We start from the raw sequence: 14,069 nt of genomic DNA, 5'->3' as shown, positions 1-14,069 counted from the left end.
ATGAAAGGGTGTTCATGGTGGAACAAGCTGCATAACTCACAACCTGGATGGAAGAGAGAGAAGGCCCTATTGTCCCCTTCAATACTGGAAACCCTCAAATCTCAGTGACCAGAAGATATCCTACTAGGCACCCCCCCTTTTTTTCTGGTACTGGGGATTATGAGCTGTCACCAGCTCCTCTTTTAAAATCTATTATGAGACAGGGTCTTGCTCAGGTGCTCAGACCAGCCTGGAATCTGAGATCATTCTGCTCAGCCTCTCAGGTAGCTGGGGTTATAGACGTACAACACTGTGCCTAGTTTAAGCCCCACCTCTTAAAAGTTCCACTATTTCCCACTAGTGCCAAGCCGGAGACTAAGCCTTTATATGACATTCCAGATCAAACGTTATAGCATGTGGTAAGATCATTATTGAGAGCAATATAATTTGTACATACTGAAATATGCAGGTTCAACTGCTGTTTGTTTCTCGTTTTCCCATGCTTCATAACAATTTGTTTTCATAATTCCATTCACTTAATTCTATCTTGCCATCTCAGCATCATCATACACTCTTAAACTGTAAAGGTCAGGCAAGCGTCGGAGGAAGAGACCACCAAGAGACTGTCTCATGCAACAGCAAAGGGTTTATTGGGGGTCCAGCATGCTGGGGCTCAGAGCTCATTTGAATAGAGCAGAGTGAGAGCTCCAGGAACAGCTTAAGCAGAGCTTATATACTTTCCTTGGAGAGGGCAGGGACTTCACATACAGCATAGCCAATCATTGCACGGTTTCTGGGAGAGGTTGTTTTCGTAGAGCAACCAGATGATCAGTGGGCATTTCCAGGAGTTGTTTTCAACTTCTACATGAGTTTCAGGTTCCAGGAAAACAGAATTTAATTCTTACAAAATTCTTAACCTTTTCATTTCCCACTTCTTTTTCTGACTACTTTTAATCTTTTTTTTTTAAAGAGAGAGTGAGAGAGGGGAGAGAGAGGGGGGGGGAGAGAGAGAGAGGAGAGAGAGAGAGAATTTTAATATTTATTTTTTAGTTATCGGCGGATACAACATCTTTGTTTTGTATGTGGTGCTGAGGATCGAACCCGGGCCAACATGCATGCCAGGCGAGCGCGCTACCGCTTTAGCCACATCCTCAGCCCTACCTTTAATCTTAAAAGTAAGAAATCATAATTATTGAGGAGTATCACACTCTATTTCTGCCAGTGAGGCGTATTGTTGTCTGATTACCATAAGTTTAACTTGTCCAATTTGAGCTTGGAGAAAGGAAACTACACGATTGAGCAAACAGGGTCCTACAGTTAGCAATAATATGAGGATTATTAATGGACCAGCCAGAGCTGATAAAAATGTAGTTAACCAGGGGGACTGTGTGAACCAAGACTCAAGCCACCCTTTTTGGGCTTCTCTCTCTCGCTGACGCTCTTCAAGGTGTCTTCTTAATTTACTCATAGATTCTTTTACAACTCCAGTATGGTTGGCATTAAAACAACATTCTTCCCTTGTGTCACATGGAGTAGGATCAGCTAGTCCAGAAGTCCCCGCTTGGGGGTCCCATTTAAATGGGAGACATTGTTCAGCACTTAACTTAGTATTATTTCTTCCTACCCGATTAGTGAACCATATGACCTCAGGGTGGGGCAGTGGCTGATCCTTTAAATCCCATCATATACTGGTTTCTTCTGCCAGTATATGTTTACAGTCATGAGTGACGGGTCCTGATGATTGTTCAGGTAGTAGTGTAGCTGGGTTAAGCGGGGCGTAGGGTCCCAGCATTATTCTGTCTTTGTCGAGCAACAGGCTCTGATAGTGTGTTATTCTAGAGTTTGATAGCCATCTGTGTGGTGGCTGGTGGATGATGCTCTCTAGGGCATGGGGGGCTATAATGGTTAGCTTCTGCCCCAGTGTTAACTTATCAGCATCCTTGATTAGAAGGGCCGCCGCTGCTATAGCTTTTAGGCAATGGGGCCTTCCACTAGCCACTGGGTCCAGCTTTTTAGACAAGTAGGATACAGGCCTTTTCCAGGGCCCTAGAGTCTGAGTGAGCACTCCTCGTGCTATTCCTTTCTTTTCCTCAATGTAGAGACTAAAGGGTTTTTCTACATCCGGGAGTGCTAAGGCCGGAGCAGATAGTAGCACCCTTTTGATGTTATCAAAAGCTTGCTGGTGCTCAGGGGTCCATTGGAATTGGGCATCTCCCTTTAACAGAGGGTATAAAGGAGCAGCTAAGGATGCAAACCCAGGTATCCATAACCTGCAAAAGCCAGCAGTCCCAAGAAACTCTCTGAGTTGCCTCCTGTTAGATGGGGGTGGTATCTGCACAATGGTTTGTTTTCTGGGCTCAGTGAGCCATCGTTTACCGCCCCTAAGGGAATAGCCCAGGAAGATTACTTCTTGCTGGCAAATTTGGGCCTTTTTGGCAGAAGCTCTATACCCAAGTTGAGCAAGCTCGGATAATAGTGCTTGGCTCCCAGACTCACAGTTTTCCTTGGTGTCGGCTGCCAGTAGCAGGTCATCCACATATTGAAGCAGGGTGTCTTCAGGGTGCGTAGTTCTGAAGTTGTTGAGATCTCTGTGGAGGGCTTCATCAAAGAGAGTGGGGGAGTTTTTGAACCCCTGTGGGAGTCTAGTCCAAGTTAGTTGACCAGACATTCCGGTTTCTGGGTCTACCCACTCGAAAGCAAACAGCAACTGACTATCTTTATGCAGAGGCAAGCAAAAGAAAGCATCTTTTAAGTCCAGAACAGTATACCATTTCCGCTCAGGGTTCAGAGTTTTAAGCAGATTGTACGGATTAGGTACCGTGGGGTGAATGTCCTGCACTCTGTTGTTGATCTCTCTTAGGTCCTGAATGGGGCGATAGTCCCCAGTTCCTGGCTTTTTTATTGGTAGCAGGGGAGTGTTCCAGGCCGATTGACAGGGCCTTAGGACCTCTAAGGCCAGATATTTCTGAATATGGGGCCTTATCCCATCTTTAGCTTCTTTGCTCAGAGGATATTGTTTGACATTGATTGGGGAGACTGAGGTTTTTAACTCCACTGTTATTGGAGGTTGTTTCACGGCTAGGCCTAACCCAGCAGTTTCTGCCCAGGCATCTGGGTAATCTGTTATCCATTTCTGGGGTAGCTTGCCTGTTTGATTAGTCTTGTGGGGTGTGAAGAGTTGATGTTCATCTTCTACTGACATAGTTAAAGCCGTGACTATAGGAGTTTTTACTGAAGGATTTAGAAATTCCACTTGGGGGCCTTAAGGGTTAAAAGTTATTTTGGCCTGGAGCTTGGTGAGCAGATCTCTGCCCATCAATGGAGCCGGGCATTCTGGGATTACTAGGAAGGAGTGATGGATTTTTCCTTTCCCCAGGTCCATGGTCCTCTTAGTTGTCCAAGCCCAATATTTACTGCTGTTAACCCCTTGAACTAGAGACTTTTTATTTGATAGAGGGCCCAATTGGGCCTTAAGGGCTGAGTATACTGCCCCTGTATCCACTTCAAAGTTTACTGGGGTCCCTCCACTTCAAAAGTTACCCTGAGCTCGGGGAGGGGATCTGAGCCCCGACTTTCCTAGTCATCCTCCAGAGTCAGAATGGCTGGCTGGCGTGGCTGTCTCTTTCTAGGGTACTCTTTGGCCCAGTGTCCTTTTTCTTTAGAGTAGGCACATTGATCTGAGGCCAGGGGTGGCCTCTGGCGTGGGCCCAGGTATCCCTTCCTATCTCCCTGTTTCTTAATTTCTGGCCTATTTGTTGTTGTGACCAGGACCTTATTCAATGCCTTAGTCTGTCTTTTGCTTCTCTCATCCTCCCTTTGCTCCCTTTCTTTCTCCCTCCTTTGTTCCTTCTCTTCCTCAGTTTCTCTCTTATAGTATACCTTCTCAGCTTCTCTGACTAAATCTCTCAAAGTCATATCTTGTAATCCATCTAAGCATTGTAACTTTCTTTTAATATCGAGGGCAGCTTGCCCAATAAAGGCCATTGTGACAGATGCCTTTTGATCTTCTGCCTGAGGATCGAAAGGAGTATATCTCCTATATGCCTCCATAATTCTCTCTAGAAACATAGAGGGAGATTCATCAGGCCCTTGAATAATCTCTCTTACCTTGACCAAATTGGTTGGTCACCTAGTGGCTGCTCGGACACTCACTATTAGAGCCCGGCGATAAGTGGACAGATGCTCCCTACCTTCAAAGGTGTTGGGGTCCCAGTTGGGTCGGTTCAAGGGGAAGCCGGCTTCGATTATGTTGGGAAGTTGTGTCGGTCACCCATCTTGTCCAAGAATATTTTTTCTAGCTTCCAGGAGGGTTTTCTCTTGTTCCTCTGTCATAAAGAGAGTCCCTAGGAGTTGTTGGCAATCATCCCAAGTAGGCTGGTGTGAAAACATCAATGACTCAACCAGACCTGTGAGCTGGGTGGGGTCCTCAGAAAAATGGGGATTGTAATTTTTCCAGTTATATAGGTCTGAAGAGGAGAAAGGCCAATACTGGTAGGCTTGCATTTCTCCCCCATGGCCATCATCAATCATTGGCCCATAGGGACGGAGGGCGAGCATCACGGGAGCTCCAGGGTTTTCAATCATTTGCCGCTGGCAAGTTCTTAGCTAGGCCAGCTTCCTCCAGGGGAGGAGGGGCTGTGTGTGCTGCGGGGGAGTCATCTGGAGGGCGCTGGGCCGGCCTAGCCTCCTCCAATGATGGAGAGGCTGAGTCAGCAGCAGGGGAATCACTTAGAGGGCGTTGGGGGTTGGGGGACAAGGGCAGGGGATAATGAGGGGTAGGAGAGTCCAGTAGAGTCAAATCTTGAGACTCAGGGAGAACAGAGGGTGGAGGAGGAGGAGGAGCAGAGGGTTTGAGAGATAGAATCGTGGGGAAGGAGTAGGAGTGGGGGCAGGGACAAGGAAAGGCTTCACCCATGGAGGAGGAGATTCGCAGAGGTCCTGAAAAGTTAAGATATATGGCTATTGTTCTGGATGGCTATGTGGCCCTGGCTGAAAGACAATATCTCTGACTTTTCGAATTAGTGGGAAGTAGAAAGATCCTTCTGGGGGCCATCCGACTCCAAAGGTGGGCCATTCTGAGGCACAGAGAGTCTGCCAGGTCCGGCCTTTTACTGAAAAAGAAAGATTCTGAGCCCTTAACTGGACTTCAGTCCAGTGATCAAGAGTCAGGGACAGAGATGTTGAAGTTCTCTGTCCCATAATGAAAGATACACAAACAGTGAAAGCAATGACACAAGACACAGACAAGACAAGACAATAAAGACAGACAATGGACGTCCAACACTGAGACCAGGACTGAGTTGCCGGCAAAACCCGATGGACTGGCAATACCGAATTCGAAACAAAATATCACCGAGTCGAGGAGACTATTGTTCCTCGATTTCCCGAGTCCTCTGGGGGCATCCCCCAGGGATGTGGCCTGTGGCTCTGTGACACGTCTGTCAGCCCCCGTCAGAGAGAACTCACGCTCTTCACCGACAGCCACTTTGCCAAGCCCTAACCTGAAACCTGAAACCGGAAAGAGGCGCCTTACTTACCCCGAGAGGAGCCCGTTGGGTTCTTTTGTCCGCCACTGCCGGATCTCGCTGGGGCCTCCAGATGTAAAGGTCGGGCCAGCATCAGAGGAAGAGACCACCAAGAGACTGTCTCATGCAACAGCAAAGGGTTTATTGGGGGTCCAGCATGCTGGGGCTCAGAGCTTACTTGAATAGAGCAGAGAGAGAGAGCCCCGGGAACAGCTTAAGCAGAGCTTATATACTTTCCTTGGAGAGGGCAGGGACTTCACATACAGCATAGCCAATCATTGCATGGTTTCTGGGAGGGGTTGTTTTCGTAGAGCAACCAGATGATCAGTGGGCATTTTCGGGAGTTGTTTTCAACTTCTACATGAGTTTCAGGTTCCAGGAAAACAGAACTTAATTCTTACATTCATAGCCTTTTCAAAACTAGTCTAAAATATGGTCTGAAGAACCCAAAGAGCCTTGGTATAACATAGCATCAAGTCTTCCCCCGACCTAAACCATCTATTTTTATAATGAGGTTATTGTCCTAGGGACAACCCCATCCCTACATTTTGTACTGATCAGGATGACTGGGACTCATCTTGGTTCACCCTACCATACTATCTGTCACTAAGGTCCTTCCATATTCTCATCTCAGTTTTATTAAAGATTGGAAACCCTCAAGCATCCATATGGTACATAGGTCTTACCCAGAACTATCACATTTTATTGGTGTCAGCTACTTCACAGTTGCTCCAAATATCCCTTACTGCTGTCTGTATTATGCTCTCAATGTATTAGGTATCTGTAAAAAATATCTAAAATCATCCAATGACCTCCTGTGAGGCTTGGGATTAGATTTCATTTTTCTTTACCTAGATTGCAGAGTGATTCAGCCACTGTCGCCTCTCTGACCTCATCTCCCACTTTCCTTTTTTCTTGCTACTCTCCAGCCACACCATCAGAACATCTGCAGTTTCATTCCAGACCTTTGCCCAGCTGATTACTCTCATGAGATGCTTTTGTAGAGCTCTTCACTTGGCTGGTTCCATCTTATCATTCATGTCACCTCCTCAGAGAGAACTTCCTATCAATCCATTCTAAGGAGCTACCCAGTTACCCTGTATCAGTTTGTCTTGTTTCAGTTTTCTTGATAGTCCTTACCTCTCTCTGATATGGTTTGGTTTGTTTATTGTCTTTTTTTGCCCACTAGAATATGATGTCCAGAAAGACAGGAGATTTCTGACTTGCTTCCAGCTCCCTTCTCAGTGCCGACATTGTTTTGTGACCCCAGTAATATTCAATACATATTCCCAGTTGCTCACATATTACTGAGGTCAGTGTTGTCTCATTGTGCCCAAAATCAATTCCGTGGATGGTCTAGCCAATTATGGTGATAACCAGGATATACAAAGACAAACCAGTCATTATGTTCCTGGGACCAAGTCTTCTTTACAAGGCAGTCAGAGGTAGAAGCATAAATCCTCAAGGTTGGATGCCTTTATTAGCTATTATGGTCGTGAATCTATGCTATCAATGGATGTATAATGAAAAAGAACAGATCCTGTTTTTGATGGATTTCATGGATGAGGGCTGAGAGCTATGAGAAAGACACATAACTTTAAAAGATGAGCAAGTGGGCTGGGGTTGTGGCTCAGTGGTAGAGTGCTCACCTAGCATGCATGAGACACTGGGTTTGTTCCTCAGCACTACATAAAAATAAAACAAAGATACTGTGTTCACCTAAAGCTAAAATATAAAATTTTTTAAAAAAATTGATCAAGGTCCTCAAAGGGATGCTAAGTGGGTTGCATGCATTGAAACACTACAGCAGCCTATGTATCATTGCTAGGGAACGGTGGTGCTATGAAAGCAGAAATGGAATGTGTAACAAAGACAAATTGTTCACACTGGTAAAATGTTTGCTGTGAACCCATTGGAAATATAAAAGGATAGAATTTGAAAGTAAATACTTAGTAAATATTTGAGAAGACAAAGATTAGATGAACTGGTTCAAATGTAGGGAAATACACAAATACATTGCAATTTTTTAAATTGTACATTATTAATGTATGAAAATTATCTTCTTTTTCACATGGAACTGGGATTACCTGATGAAGTTGTCCCTTAAGAAGGGAGGTGATTTAGCTCTTTAAGAGGTGGGCATTAAGCCCACAAAATGTGGGCATTCAAGAAAAAGGTGGCCGTAAAACTATATATGTAAAACCATAACATGAAGAGTAATCTGTTTTGGAGTGCCACCTATAATTTCTTTAAAGACTAGTATCTTGTGTCAGCAAGGAAATGACAGTTTTGGAAAACATGTTTTTCCTCATGCTTGGAAATATTTTTAATATGTGTGTCTGTTAAAATTAATGATTAAATGTGTTCATGACAGATTGGTTGTATTTTACAAATACTCTGTTCCTTTTTTTCTGGCTAGTTAGCTATGAGCTCTATAATTTATATTAAGTAATTAAAAATCTTTGTTTCTGTTAAAAGTTCCATCTCAAGATTGAGAATTTCTAAAAGAGTTTACTGCCATTGGAAACTTTAAGGTGCTTTGGTGCAGTTCAGGTCAGGGATTTTATCATTTTCCATTTGGTTTACACATTTACTTTATAAAGTGGCTAATAAGCAGACACTGTAACTTTTTTGTATTTCTAATTTTTAAAAGTTTTTTTAAAAAATTATTTGTTCTTTTTGTTTATACATGATAGTAGAGTGTATTTTAACATATTAGGCTTACATGGAGTATGACATTCCATTCTTTTGTGTTTGTTTTGTTTTGGGGGAGGAGTTTAGAGAAACATCATTTAATGTTATACAGATCAGCATACCCCCACACTAGAAATGGAATGGAGTGGAAGAAGCAGGGATGAGTGGGTGACCCCACAGAGCCTCACATGGCAAAGAGGAAGAGGAAGGTGACCATCAAATAGAAGAGCTGATGGCCTTAAAAGGCATAGGAGAAGAGCTGTTGCTTGAGAGAGGGTTCCTACCAGGGATAGAGATCAATTACGACCCAGGGAGAGGAGAAAATGAGAGTGGGGGAGGGTGGAGGGCACAGGAAGGTGAGGGGAAGATGACTGTGAGGGTCTAACCTGCACATACCCTGGGGATCTGATAGATAACAATTTGGCAAGTCGAATTGAACCTGGCTGGACACACATTTAGATTCTGGTTTAGATGTCACTGGAATAGCCAGTGGTTAAGCTGGCTTTATAAAATGGCTAATAAGCAACCTGGTAACATTTTTGTATTTCTAATTTTTAAAAGTGTTTTAAAAATTCTTTTTTGTTTATACATGGTAGTAGAATGTATTTTGACATATTAGGCATACGTGGAGTATAATTTTCCATTCTTTTGTGTTTGTTTGGTTTTTGAGGAGGAGTTTAGAGAAACATCATTTCTCTAAACACAGTTCCACACCAGCCTCTGATCTCATCACACCAACAGTGGCAGCCCTGCCACCAATGTACTTGTCTTCTGAGTCAATGTTCCAGGAGTAAGTACTGTTCTGGAACTTCTGTCTGGCCACCTGCAGAGGAGTTGGTGTAAGAAGGCTTTTAGATGAGTCCTGTGGTCTACTCAGGAGGGAGACAGACACAGGCCTGATTAGACACCTGATACAACAGCGGGTCAGAGCTGGAGAAGTAAGCAGTGCCCTGGTGGTCTACATTTTTTAAGTCTCTCAGCTTTAGCTCTTGGTTCCAGTGCTCAAATGCCCAACCCACGTATCCCTAACTTCCTATTCTTGTGGCTGTTTGTGGGGTGCAGTTACATTGGTCACATATTCACGTATGAACATAGAAAACTTACATCCTATTCCCACCTTCTTCCATCCCTTCATTCCTCTTTCTCTAATCCAATGAACTTCTATTCTTTTCTCCCCTATCCCCCAACATTCTGGGTTAGCATCTACATATCAGAGAGAGCATTTGGCCTTTGGATTTTGGGAGATTGTCTTATTTCTCTTAGCATGAGAGTCTCCAGTTCCATCCATAGACTGGCAAATGCCATGATTTCATTCTTCTTTATCACTAAGTAATATTTCATTGTATATAGATACCATATTTTCTTTATCCATTCATCTGTTAAAGGGCTCTAAGGTTGGTTCCATCGCTTAGTTATTGTGAATTGAGCTGCTATAAACATGAATGTGTCAGCATTAGTATAGTATGCTGATTGTAAGCCCTTTGGGTATATGCCATTCAACAACATGTACTGATCAGCTCTTATTTTTGAGACACTGCTTAAGACATGGGACACATGGAAGTGAACAACATAGATGAGAAAATTTCATACCTTCAAGGATCTTATATTTTAGGAATTGACGGGCAAAGGAGTGATGGATAGTCTAAACCATAAAGACAACAAAGAATTAAATTACACAGTGTTTTGGAAGGTTCACAACACTACAGGAGAAGTGGTTCCTGGTGAAGGGAATCCGATGGAAGGAAGGGAGAAACCCTGAGTGGAGATTGCAATTTCTAAGAGTGTAGTCAGACAAACCCTGATTGAAAGGTACAATTTTAAAAGAGGCTTGAAGGAGTTGAGAGTTTTCCAGGCAGGGAACAGCAAGTGGGCTCAGGAGGTCTGGGGTGGAGTGACTGAAAGGGAGCATAGCAGTAGATCTGGCAGAGACAGAGTCTGTGAAGCAGTACAGCCTCTTGTTGTGAATAAAGTTTTATTAAAACAGAGCCTAATGTCCATGTGTTCTCCTTTTTGCATGGCCACATTCATGCTACAAGTGCAGAGTGGAGCTGAGGAGACAAAGACAATCTGGCTCACAGATAGTTATGTATTTACCACCTATCTTTCTTTTTATGGAAAATGTGTGTGTCCCCTATCATGGGTAGAGAAAGGCATAAATGGTTAGGGATTATGTGGGAGCAGAGATGGAGGAATGGAGTTACAAGTGGGTAGGTTTTAGATGCGATGTGAAGAGAGGGCAGATGAAATTTACTAAAATTCCGAGTATGTGATTGGGAGAAGAGAAAGGAGTCAAAGGATATCAAAAGTTTCTGGCTTGGACAACTGGAAAGATGATGCTAAGGAAGACAAGGAAACTGTGTATAGGCCCGACACCCCACCCCCACCCACAGGGGAAGAAGAGCAAATAGGAGATTCCTTGTCAAATGTATTCAGAAAGGAGATACAAAGAGAAGAAAAAGACACATTTGGACTAGAGGCCATGGAGATAGATGACAGAAAGCCAAACCCTGGAGTAGCATTTACCACAAAAGTAGAGAACCCAGTTTTCCCTAGGAATCTCAGAACAAGAGGGTAGGGCCAACCACCAGCAGGAGGCACCAGACCTGCCTGGCAGCAGCACTTGCAGCAGAGGAAAAGGGAGACAGGAGGCTTTCGAAGGTCCAGCAGGCATTCCTGCAAAGCACTGTGGGTCAGCAGGAGAAGAGCAGCTGAAACTGAGAGGGGTTCTGGCCAACCCCAAAGTGAGTGCAGTAGGTCTCCTACAATATGTACTATAGGATGTATAATCAGTATGGTTCAATAGCTATTTACATAGCATTTACATTGTGTTAGGTATGGTAAGTAATTAGAGATTATTTAGATCATTTGAACATGTGCAGTCTCTCTTCAACTCTGCAGAATTTGGTATCTGTGAGGGGTCCTGGGTGCAATTCCCTGTGGATACTGAGGAGTAGCTGTAAGTACAAGTGTCCCACATTCAAATCTGAAGGGCTGACAGTGTCCATCCCCTCTACTCTCTTGAAAAATGAACAGCCAATGCTCCTTTTCAGGACATGGCCTCACCCAGAGGAGAAATCACTGGGAGGAACAATAGACACAAAGGATAAACCTCCAGGTGGAAACAGCCAGAAAATTTTAGAAAATAAGCCAATATGTTTTAATACTTCAAGAAGGAGGAGGAGGAGAAGGAGAGCAGAGGGAGAATGGGGAGGGACAGAACTGGAGGGGAGAAGAAGAGGGGGAGGAATGAGAGGTGGAAGTTGCTGTTCCATCACATAAGAAACTCTATCCTCAACCATGCTTTTACAAAGAAAATGAATTTTGCATAAAAACCCATAGCAAGAAAAGAAGGAAACCTAATCCCATGTAAAGCTATTCTAAGAAAAAGGAGAGGGCTGGGGATGTGGGTCAAACGGTAACATGCTTGCCTGGCATGTGCGGGGCGCTGAGTTCCATCCTCACCACCACATAAAAATAAAATAAAGATGTTGTGTCCACCGAAAACTAAAATATAAATATTAAAAAAATTAAAAAAATTAAAAGGAGAATAGCATCCTCTCAGACAATGTAAACAAGTCAGAAAAGAACCCACCAAGCAGATCAGATGGTAGTCCACTCTTTCAAAATTAGCTGAAAGACAGTAGGCCAAGCAATGCAAAATAGGACAGAACCTGAGAGGGGAATGGGGAATTATATCATGGATACAGACTTTCTGTTTGGAATGTGAAAAGGTTTGGATTTGGATAGTGGATAATGCTTGAACAAAAAAATTGTGCATCTACTTAATGCTATGGAGTTATCCACTTAAAAATGGCTGAAAAGTTGAGTTTTATGTTTCATAATAAAAAGAACAACATAAATGGAAATTAGATAAGATGGTGGAACTCAAAAGAAGACTAAAAGGGAACACAGTGAATGAACATAATAGATAATGTCTAAAAAGAAAAAATATTTTTTTTAAAAAAATCAAACACATGATAAAAACTATCCCAGAATCCTGGTAAATAGGAAAAACAAGAAAGCCAGGCAAATTCTACAAAGAATAATGCAAATACACATAGGAATTTAATAGTCATAAAGGTTACATTTCAAATCTATAGGACAGATAATTTAACAAATTGTGATACATACATTTTAGGGTTAAATATCTCTGGAAGTTTCCAAAAAGTGGGAAAAGGCGATGTCTCCTGTGGGAAGAGTGGTGAAGATGGTGGCTGAAAAATTTGAGGGAATGGGTAGATTTCCACTGAGTACTCTTTTTGCATCTTTCTAACTGTTCTATTGTGTAAATATATTACTTCCAAATTTTGAATGCCAGAGTTCAAATCCCACATTTCCAGTGAAATGGTAGTTCTTAATCTTGAGCAAATTATTGACATTATGTTTTAAATGTCAAGTTTGGGAGAATAATTTTAATCCCAAAATTCTCAATAATAAGTAAATTACCAGTAAAGACAATCAAATGCCCACCAGGGATATGTGGATAAACAAATGTGGTATATCCATACAATATGATAATAGGCAGTCTTAACTTTGGAGGAAGGACTCACAGTGTACAGCATGGATGATCCTTGAAAACAGTCTTCCAAGTGAAAGAAGCCAAATATAAGAAGTCACATATTGTATGATTCCTTTTGTATGTAATGTCCAGAAAGGGCAAAACCAGAGGGATTAATGGTTGCTGCGGCCAGTGGGTGGTGGGAATGGTGATGACCTCTAACAGGCACAAGGTTTTCTTTTTGGGAATATGAAAATGTTATGAATTAGAGAGTGGCGATGGTTACACAAACTCGTGAAAGTACTTAATGCCCCTGAACTGAACATTTTTAATGATGAATTAAATGCATTTTATTTTCAGAAATCATTTAAAAAATATCAAGTAGCAATGTTTCCATGGAGATTTTCTGCTGCCTTCATCATCTTCTTGCCCTACTCCATTTCCTCCCTTTCCTCCTACTGGGTCCCTCACTCTCTCTCAGGGCAGCTGCGCCCCAGGACTCTCACCTTGCATAGAGCCTGCAAACCTCACCCAACTGGTGGGCTGATGGGTCCTGTAGTTGTTGGCAGGCTGCTTCCTGTGCATGCGCTCTCTGCTTGCGTTGGGTGAAGATAGACGCCAAGTAGTGATTTTTGTTTTTTCTCCTGAGCTTCGATTCGTGGCAATAGTCCCTGAAGGCAGCACATTTCAGAATCAATGGAGGAGGACTTGACAGGCCTCTCAGTTTAGTATTTATCCTCCCTTTCAAGTGTGATCTCTCTCCTCTACCCTCTACCCCACCTCTCTAGGCAGTGCTCTGAAAGCCAGGTTGGCTGCCTGCAGGGCAGGACAGGTTGGCTTGCCAACACTGAGGACTCAAGGCCTCAGGCCTCAGATTGAGGCTATGCTTCTCTGCATACAATTTGATCCTAGAGCACTAGATCATTAGTAAAGTGTCACTGAGTGATACTGACCTTGTGTGTGAAGGTTAATTCAAGTAGTGCCTCTCTGCTGTCCTGGTGCATGGGTGTTGAGTCAATGGTGATTTATTCCAGGCCATGTTCTGGGTGGGCCTCATGCTGCTGCAGTTCACTTGGCCAAGTCCCAGGTGATCAGCTTCCCTCAGGGTAACTGTGAACCCTCTGACACCCCTGGTGGATTCCCTGTGTTTTGTATTCACCTTTCCCAGCTAGGATCTTAAGTGACCCAAACGTGGTGGTGATGTGCCCTGAATCTTGTTTTGTAAAATGCCTTTCAGGTAGGTCAAAAACAAGGCCATTCTCCATGAGAGTTTTTTGTTTGATTTTTGCATTTCTTCTGGTCTGCCTGAACCCATCTCCTACCATTTTCAACTTGATTGACATTTTATCATTTTAACCCTAGTTTCCAACATT

Source organism: Callospermophilus lateralis, chromosome 14 (assembly GCF_048772815.1).
Source record: "Callospermophilus lateralis isolate mCalLat2 chromosome 14, mCalLat2.hap1, whole genome shotgun sequence".
In the NCBI taxonomy this organism is placed as follows: Eukaryota; Metazoa; Chordata; class Mammalia; order Rodentia; family Sciuridae; genus Callospermophilus; species Callospermophilus lateralis.
The sequence above is the reverse complement of the archived record's forward strand: the minus strand, read 5'-3'. Positions refer to the sequence as shown.